The sequence below is a fragment of the Triticum dicoccoides genome, chromosome 3B (genome assembly GCF_002162155.2).
Source record: "Triticum dicoccoides isolate Atlit2015 ecotype Zavitan chromosome 3B, WEW_v2.0, whole genome shotgun sequence".
Lineage (NCBI taxonomy): Eukaryota > Viridiplantae > Streptophyta > Magnoliopsida > Poales > Poaceae > Triticum > Triticum dicoccoides.
Window position 1 is genome coordinate 671,507,245 of NC_041385.1, and position 10,385 is coordinate 671,517,629.

Below are 10,385 nucleotides of genomic sequence, written 5' to 3' on the forward strand. Positions count from 1 at the left end.
CTGACACTGATGGTAATGTTACTGTCTACAAAGCTCAACTTGTCGCAAAAGGTTTTTGACAAGTTCAAGGGGTTGACTACGATGAGACTTTCTCAATCATAACGATGCTTAAGTCCGTCCGAATCATGTTAGCAATTCCCACATTTTATGAAATCTGGCAAATGGATGTCAAAACTATATCGCTTAAATGGATATATCTAAGAAGAGTTGTATATGATGCAACCAGAAGATTTTGTCGATCCTAAAGGTGCTAACAAGGTGTGCAAGCTCCAGCGATCCATCTATGGACTGGTGCAAGCATCTCGGAGTTGGAATATATGCTTTGATGACGTGATCAAAGCATATGGTTTTATACAGATTTACAGTGAAGCATGTATTTACAAGAAAGTGAGTGGGAGCTCTATAGCATTTCTGATATTATATGTGGATGCCATATTGTTGATTAGAAATGATATAGAATATCTGGATAGCATAAAAGGATACTTGAATAATATTTTTTCAATGAAAGACCTCAGTGAAGCTGCTTACATATTGGGCATCAAGATCTATGGAGATAGATCAAGACGCTTGATAAGATTTTCATTGAGTACATACCTTGACAAGATTTTGAAGGAGTTCAAAATGGATCAGTCAAAGAAGGAGTTCTTGCCTGTATTGTAAGGTGTGAAGCTGAGTAAAGACTCAAAACCCGACCACGACAGAAGATAAAGAGAGAATGAAAGTCATCCCCTATGCCTCAGCCATAGGTTCTATAAAGTATGCCATGCTGTGTACCAAACCTGTTGAGTACATTGCCATGAGTTTGGCAAGGGGGTACAATAGTGATCCAGGAGTAGACCACTGGACATCGGTCAAAATTATCCTTAGTTACCTTAAAGAGGACTAAGGAAATGTTTCTCGATTATGGAGGTGATAAAGAGTTCATCGTAAAGAGTTACGTCGATGCAAGCTTTGACACTAATCTAGATGACTCTAAGTCTAAATCTAGATATGTATTGAACGTGGGAGAAATTAGCTAGAGTAGCTCCATGCAGAGCATTGTAGACATAGAAATTTGCAAAATACATACAGATCTAAATGTGGCAGACCCCTTGACTAAACTTCTCTCACAAGCAAAACATGATCACACCTTAGTACTCTTTGGGTGTTAATCACATGGCGATGTGAACTAGATTATTGACTCTAGTAAACCTTTTGGGTGTTGGTCACATGGCGCTGTGAACTATGGGTGTTAATCACATGACGATGTGAACTATTGGTGTTAAATCACATGGCGATGTGAACAAGATTATTTACTCTAGTGCAAGTGGGAGACTGAAGGAAATATGCCCTAGAGGCAATAATAAAGCTGTTATTTAATATTTCCTTATTTCATGATAAATGTTTATTATTCATGCTAGAATTGTATTAACTGGAAACTTGATACATGTGTGGATACATAGACAAAAACACTGTGTCCCTAGTAAGCCTCTACTAGACTAGCTCATTAATCAAAGATGGTTAAGTTTCCTAACCATAGACATGTGTTGTCATTTCATGAACGGGATCACATCATTAGGAGAATGATGTGATGGACAAGACCCATCCGTTAGCATAGCATATTGATCATTCAATTTTATTGCTATTGCTTTCTTCATGCCAAATACATATTCCTTCGACTATGAGATTATGCAACTCCCGGATACCAGAGGAATGCCTTGTGTGCTATCGAATGTCACACCGTAACTGGGTGATTATAAAGATGCTCTACAGGTATCTCCGAAGGTGTTTGTTGAGTTGGCATAGATCGAGATTAGGATTTGTCACTCCGAGTATCGGAGAGGTATCTCTGGGCCCTCTCGGTAATACACATCATAACAAGCCTTGCAAGCAAAGTGACTAATGAGTTAGTTGCAGGATGATGTATTACGGAACAAGTAAAGATACTTGCCGGTAACGAGATTAAACTAGGTATGAAGATACCGACGATCGAATCTCGGGCAAGTAACATACAGATGACAAAGGGAATAACGTATGTTATCATAACGGTTCGACCGATAAAGATCTTTAAAGAATATGTGGGAGCCAATATGAGCATCTATGTTCCGCTATTGGTTATTGGCCGGAGAGGTGTCTCGGTCATGTCTACATAGTTCTCGAACCCGTAGGGTTCGCACGCTTAACGTTCGATGACGATATAATATTATACGAGTTATGTGATTTGGTGAACGAATGTTGTTCAGAGTCCCGGATGAGATCATAGACATGAGGAGGAGTCTTGAAATGGTCGAGAGGTAAAGATTGATATATAGGACGATGGTATTCGAACACCGGAAGTGTTCCAGAGGGTACCAGGTACATATCAGATCATCGGAAGGGGTTCCGGGCACCCCCGGCAAAATATATGGGCCTTATGGGCCAAGAGGGGAACACACTAGCCACAAGGGGCTGGTGCACCCCCCATATGGGTCGGCCAAAGAGGAGAAGGATCGAGGGGAAGGGAAAAAGGAAAAGTAGGAAGTACTACTTCCTTCTTCCCCCTTTCCTTCCCCCTCCGACAATTTATGGAAAGGGGGGCGCCACTTGGGAAAACCCCAAGTAGGATTCGGATCCTACTTGGGGCACACCATGGCTGCCTATCCTCTCCCTCCCACCTATATATATGAGGAGGGAGCGCCTAGCACACCCACGACATAATCTTAGCCGTGTGCGACGCCCCCTCCACCTTTTACACTCTCGATCATATTTTTGTAGTGCTTAGATGAAGTCCTGCGAGGATCACTTCACCATCACCATCACCACGCCATCGTGCTGACGGAACTCATCTACTACCTCGATGACTTGCTGGATCAAGAAGGCGAGGGACGTCATCGAGTTGAACGTGTGCAGGACTTGGAGGTGCCGTATGTTCGGCACTCGATCGGTGGATCGCGAAGTAAATTCGACTACATCAACTGTGTTGTGAAATGTCTGCTACCTCTTGAGCACTGCGTTGGTTTTCCTTGAAGAGGAAAGGGTAATGCAACAAAGTAGCGTAAGTATTTCCCTCAGTTTTTGAGAACCAAGGTATCAATCCAGTAGGAGGCTCCTCAAAAATCCCACGCACCTACAAAAACAAACAAGAACCTCGCAACCAACGCAATAAAGGGGTTGTCAATCCCTTCACGGTAACTTGCAAAAGTGAGATCTGATAGGGATAATAAGATAAGATAAATATTTTTGGTGTTCTTATAATATAGATTGGAAAGTAAAATATGCAAATAAAAGTAGATGGAAAACTTATATGATAAAAGATAGACCCAGGGGCCATAGGTTTCACTAGTGGCTTCTCTCAAGATAGCATAAAGTATTACGGTGGGTGAACAAATTACTGTCGAGCAATTGATAGAAAAGCGCATAGTTATGAGATTATCTAGGCATGATCATGTATATAGGCATCACGTCTGTGACAAGTAGACCGAAACGATTCTGCATCTACTAATATTGCTCCACACATCGACCGACTCATGCCTGCATCTAGAGTATTAAGTTCATGAAGAACATAGTAACGCATTAAAAAAGATGACATGATGTAGAGGGATAAACTCATGCAATATGATATAAACCCCATCTTTTTATCCTCGATGGCAACAATACAATACGTGCCTTGTTGCCCCTGCTGTCACTGGGAAAGGACACCGCAAGATTGAACCCAAAGCTAAGCACTTCTCCCATTGCAAGAAAGATCAATCTAGTAGGCCAAACCAAACTGATAATTCGAAGAGACTTGCAAAGATAAATTAATCACACATAAAATAATTCAGAGGAGATTCAAATATTTCTCATAGATAAACTTGATCATAAACCTACAATTCATCGGATCTCGACAAACACACCGCAAAAAGAGTTACATCGAATAGATCTCCAAGAAGATCGAGGAGAACTTGGTATTGAGATTCAAAGAGAGAGAAGAAGCCATCTAGTTAATAACTATGGACCCAAAGGTCTGTGGTAAACTACTCACAACTCATCGAAGAGGCCTCGGAGATGATGTAGAGGCCCTCCGTGGTCGATTCCCCCTCCGGAGGAGCACCGGCGAAGGCTCCAAGATGGGATCTCGCGGATACAGAAGGTTGCGGCGGTGGAATTAGGTTTTCGTGGTGCCCTCCGATGTTTTCAGGGTACGGGAGTATATATAGGAGGAAGAAGTAGGTCGGTTGACGCTCGAGGGGCCCACGAGGGTGGGGGGCGCGCCGTGCACCCTCGTGTCCGCCTCGTTTGTTGCTTGACACCCACTCCAAGTCTCCTGGTTGGCATTTGTTCCAAAAAGATTGCTCCCAAAGGTTTCATTCCGTTTGGACTTCGTTTCTTATTCCTTTTCTTCGAAACACTGAAATAGGCAAAAAAAACTGCAATTCGGGTTGGGCCTCCGATTAGTAGGTTAGTCCCAAAAATGATATGAAAGTGTAAAGTAAAGCCCATAAACATCCAAAACGGGTAATATAATAGCATGGAACAATAAAAAATTATAGATACATTGGAGATGTATCAAGCACCCCCAAGCTTAATTCCTGCTCGTCCTCGAGTAGGTAAATGACAAAAACAGAATTTTTGATGTGGAATGCTACCTAGCATAATTCTTAATGTAATTTTCTTTATTGTGGCATGAATGTTCATATCCAAATGATTCAAAATAAAAGTTCATATTGACATAAGAAATAGTAATACTTCAAGCACACTAACAAAGCAATCATGTCTTCTCAAAATATCATGGCTAAAGAAAGTTCATCCCTACAAAATCATATAGTTTGGTCATGCTCCATTTTCGTCACACAAAAATGCTCTCATCTTGCACACCCCTGATGACAAGCCAAGCAATTGTTTCATACTTTAGCAATCTCAAACTTTTTTCAACTTTCACGCAATACATGAGCGTGGGCCATGGATATAGCACTATGGGTGGAATATAATATGATGATGGAGGTTGTGTGGAGAAGACAAAAAGGAAGAAAGTCTCATATTGACGAGGATAATCAACGGGATATGGAGGTGCCCATCAATTGATGTCAACATGAGGAGTAGGGATTGCCATGCAATGGATGCACTAGAGCTATAAATGTATGAAAGCTCAACAAAAGAAACTAGTGGGTGTGCATCCAACTTGCTTGCTCACGAAGACCTAGGGCATTATGAGGAAGCCCATCGTTGGAATATACAAGCCAAGTTCTATAATGAAAAATTCCCACTAGTATATGAAAGTGACAACAAAATGAGACTCTCTATATGAAGAACATGGTGCTACTTTGAAGCACAAGTGTGGAAAAGATAGTAGCATTGTCCCCCCTTTTTTGGGCCTTTTTTGGCCTTTTTTTGGCCTTTATTTTTTCTTTCTTTTTGGCCTTTCTTCTTTTTTAAAAGGGACAATGCTCTAATAATGATGATCATCACACTTCTATTTATTTACAACTCATGAGTTACAACTCAAAACTAGAACAAGATATGACTCTATATGAATGCCTCCGGCAGTGTACCGGGATGAGCAATGAAACAAGAGTGACATGTATGAAAAATTATGAAGGTGGCTTTGCCACAAATACGATCTCAACTACATGATCATGCAAGGCAATATGACAATGATGATGCATGTCATGATGAACAGAACGGTGGAAAGTTGCATGGCAATATATCTCGGAATGGCTATGGAAATGCCATAATAGGTAGGTATGGTGGCTATTTTGAGGAAGATATAAGGAGGTTTATGTGTGATAGAGCATATTGTATCACGGGGTTTGGATGCACCAGCGAAGTTTGCACCAACTCTCAAGGTGAGAAAGGGCAATGCACGGTACCGAAGAGGCTAGCAATGATGGCAGGGTAAGAGTGCATATAATCCATGAACCCACATTAGTCATAAAGAACTCATATACTTATTGCAAAAATCTACAAGTCATCAAAAACCAAGCACTACACGCATGCTCCTAGGGGGATAGATTGGTAGGAAAAGACCATTGCTCGTCCCCGACCGCCACTCATAAGGATGACAATCTAAGAACACCTCATGTTTCAAATTTGTTACACAACGGTTACCATACGAGCATGCTATGGGACTTGCCAACTTCAACACAACTATTCTTTAAATTCACAATTACCCAACTAGCATGACTCTAATATCACCACTTGTATATCTCAAAACAATTATCAAGCATCAAATTGATCGTAGCATCCAATTCACTACCTATGATAGTTTTTATTATACCCAACTTGGATGCCCATCATTCTAGGACCAATTTTATAACCATAGAAAATACCATGCTGTTCTAAAAGACTCTAAAAATAATATAAGTGAAGCATGAGAGATCAACAATTTCTACAAAATTAAACCACCGCCGTGCTCTAAAAGGTATAAGTGAAGCACTAGAGCAAAACTATCTAGCTCAAAAGATATAAGTGAAGCACATAGAGTATTCTAATAAATTCCAAATCATGTGGGTTTCTCCCAAACGGTGTGTACAGCAAGGATGATTGTGGTAAACTAACAAGCAAAGACTCATATCATACAAGACGCTCCAAGCAAAACACATATCATGTGGCGAATAAAAATATAGCTCCAAGTAAAGTTACCGATAGACGAAGATGAAAGAGGGGATGCCTTCCGGGGCATCCCAAGCTTAGGCTTTTGGTTATCCTTGAATATCTTTGGGTGCCATGGGCATCCCAAAGCTTAGGCTCTTGCCACACCTTATTCCATAGTCCATCAAATCTTTACCCAAAACTTGAAAACTTCACAACACAAAACTCAACAGGAAATCTCATAAGCTCCGTTAGTGCAAGAAAGAAAACCACCACATAAGGTACTGTAATGAACTCATTCTTTATTTATATTGGTGTTAAACCTACTGTATTACAACTTCTCTATGGTTCATACCCCCCGATACTAGCCATAGATGCATCAAAATAAGCAAACAACACACGAAAAACAGAATCTGTCAAAAATAGAACAGTCTGTAGAAATCTGTAACTTTGGAATACTTCTGGAACCCTAAAAATCTTACAAAAATAGGAAGTCCTGGAAAAATTGTATATTGATCTACAACAAAAATATTCAACGCAAAATCACGTCTCTCTGATTTACTAAAAATTATTTTCGTGTGTGCAAAAGTTTCTGTTTTTCAGCAGAATCAAACTAATTATCACCGTAGGTTATCCTATAGGTTCTACTTGGCACAAACACTAGTTAAAACATGAAAACACATCTAAACAAAAGCTAGATGAAATATTTATTACTAAACAGAAGCAAAAAGCAAGAAACAAAAATAAAATTGGGTTGCCTCCCAACTAGCGCTATCGTTTAATGCCCCTAGCTAGGCATAAAAGCGAGGATAGATCTACGTAGTGCCATCTTTGGCATTCAATTCATAAGTAGCTTGCATGATAGATTCATAAGGTAATTTAAATTTCTTTCTTGGAAAGTGTTCCATGCCTTTCCTTAATGGAAATTGGAATCTAATATTCCCTTCCTTCATATTAATAATTGCACCAATTGTTCTAAGGAAAGGTCTACCAAGAATAATAGGACATGAAAGATTGCAATCTATATCAAGAACGATAAAATCTACGGGCACATAATTCCTATTTGCAACAATAAGAACATAATTGATCCTTCCCATAGGTTTCTTAATGGTGGAATCCGCAAGGTGCAAGTTTAAAGAGCAATCATCCAAATCATGGAAACCTAGCACATCACATAAAGTTTTCGGAATCGTGGAAACACTAGCACTTTCCACCCAAATCACACAAAGCATAGCACTCATGATCTTTAATTTTAATCTTTATAGTAGGTTCCCACTCATCATAAAGTTTTCTAGGTATAGAAACTTCCAAATTAAGTTTTTCCTCATAAGATTGCATCAAGGCATCAACAATATGTTTGGTAAAATCTTTATTTTGACTATAAGCATGAGGAGACTTCAACACAGATTGCAACAAGGTAATACAATCTATTAAAGAACAATTATCATAATTAAATTCCTTGAAATCTAAGATAGTGTGTTCAATGCTATTTAAGTCTTGACCTCTCCAATCCCACTTTTACCAAATTTAGCATCAAGATCTAAAAACTCCAAATTATTGGGACGCCTTTTAAGTAAAGTTGACTCATCTCCAGTCCCATCATTATCAAGATTCATATTGCAAAACAAGGATTTAATAGGGGACACATCAATTACTTTTAGATCTTCATCATTATTTTCATGGAAACTAGAAGAACACGCTTTTACAAAGCAATCTTTCTTAGCACGCATCCTAGCGGTTCTTTCTTTGCACTCATCAATGGAAATTCTCATGGCCTTGATAGACTCATTGATATCATGCTTAGGTGGAATAGATCTAAGTTTCAAAGAATCAACATCAAGCGAAAGTATATCAACGTTCCTAGCCAATTCATCAACTTTAAGCAATTTTTCTTCGAGCAAAGCATTAAAATTCTTTTGAGAGATCATAAATTCTTTAACACTATTCTCAAAATCAGAGGGCATCTTATTAAAATTTCCATAAGATTTGTTGTAGTAATTACCATAATTATTAGAGGAATTACTAGGAAACGGTCTAGGATTAAAGTTTCCTCTATAAGCATTGTTACCAAAATTATTCCTACCAACAAAATTCACATCCATAGATTCATTATTATTCTAAATCAAAGTGGACAAAGGCATATCATTAGGATCAATAGGAGCACCCTTAGTAGCAAACAATTTCATAAGTTCATCTATCTTTCCACTCAAAACATTAATTTCTTCTATAGCATGCACTTTTTTACTAGTAGATCTTTCGGTGTGCCATTGAGAATAATTAGCCATAATGTTATCAAGGAGTTTAGTAGCTTCTCCTAAGGTGATTTCCATAAAGGTGCCTCCCGCGGCCGAATCTAAAAGATTTCTAGAAGCAAAATTCAATCCGGCAAAAAAAGTCTGTATGATCATCCATAAGTTCAAACCATGAGTAGGCCAATTGCGAATCATTAATTTCATTCTTTCCCAAGATTGGGCAACATGCTCATGATCAAGTTGTTTAAAATTCATAATATCGTTCATAAGAGAGATGATCTTAGCAGGAGGAAAATACTTAGAGATAAAATCATCTTTGCACTTATTCCATGAATCAATACTATTCTTAGGCAAAGACGAAAACCAAGTTTTAGCATGATCTCTAAGTGAAAACGGAAATAACTTAAATTTGACAATATCATTATCCGTATCTTTCTTCTTTTGCATATCACACAAATCAACAAAGTTGTTTTGATGAGTAGCGGCATCTTCACTAGGAAGGCCAGATAATTGATCTTTTATAACAAGATTCAGCAAAGCAGCATTGATTTCACAAGATTCAACATCATTAAGAGGAGCAACAGAGTGCTAAGGAAATCATTATTATTGGTATTGGAAAAGTCACACAATTTGGTATTATCTTGCGTCATCGTGACAAACAATCCAACACACAAGCACACAAAAAGGCAAGCAAAAGAGAGAGAAGATTGGGAAAGAGAGGGCGAATAAAACGGCAAGGGTGAAGTGGGGGAGAGGAAAACGAGAGGCAAATAGCAAATAATGTAATGCGAGGGAGATGAGTTTGTGATGGGTACTTGGTATGTCTTGAATTGAACGAAGACCTCCCCGGCAACGGTGCCAGAAATCCTTCTTGCTACCTCTTGAGCACTGCGTTGGTTTTCCTTGAAGAGGAAAGGGTGATGCAGCAAAGTACGTAAGTATTTCCCTCAGTTTTTGAGAACCAAGGTATCAATCCAGTAGGAGGCTCCTCAAAAGTCTCACGCACCTACACAAACAAACAAGAACCTCGCAACCAACGCAATAAAGGGGTTGTCTATCCCTTCACGGTAACTTGCAAAAGTGAGATCTGATAGAGATAATAAGATAAGATAAATATTTTTGGTATTTTTAGAATATAGATTGGAAAGTAAAAGATGCAAATAAAAGTAGATGGAAAACTTATATGATAAAAGATAGACCCGGGGGCTATAGGTTTCACTAGTGGCTTCTCTCAAGATAGCATAAAGTATTACGGTGGGTGAACAAATTACTGTCGAGCAATTGATAGAAAATCGCATAGTTATGAGATTATCTAGGCATGATCATGTATATAGGCATCACGTTCATGACAAGTAGACCGAAACGATTCTGCATCTACTACTATTGCTCCACACATCGACTGACTTCTGCCTGCATCTAGAGTATTAAGTTCATGAAGAACAGAGTAACGCATTAAGAAAGATGACATGATGTAGAGGGATAAACTCATGCAATATGATATAAACCCCATCTTTTTATCCTTGATGGCAACAATACAATACGTGCCTTGCTGCCCCTGCTGTCACTGGGAAAGGACATCGCAAGATTGAACCCAAAGCTAAGCAC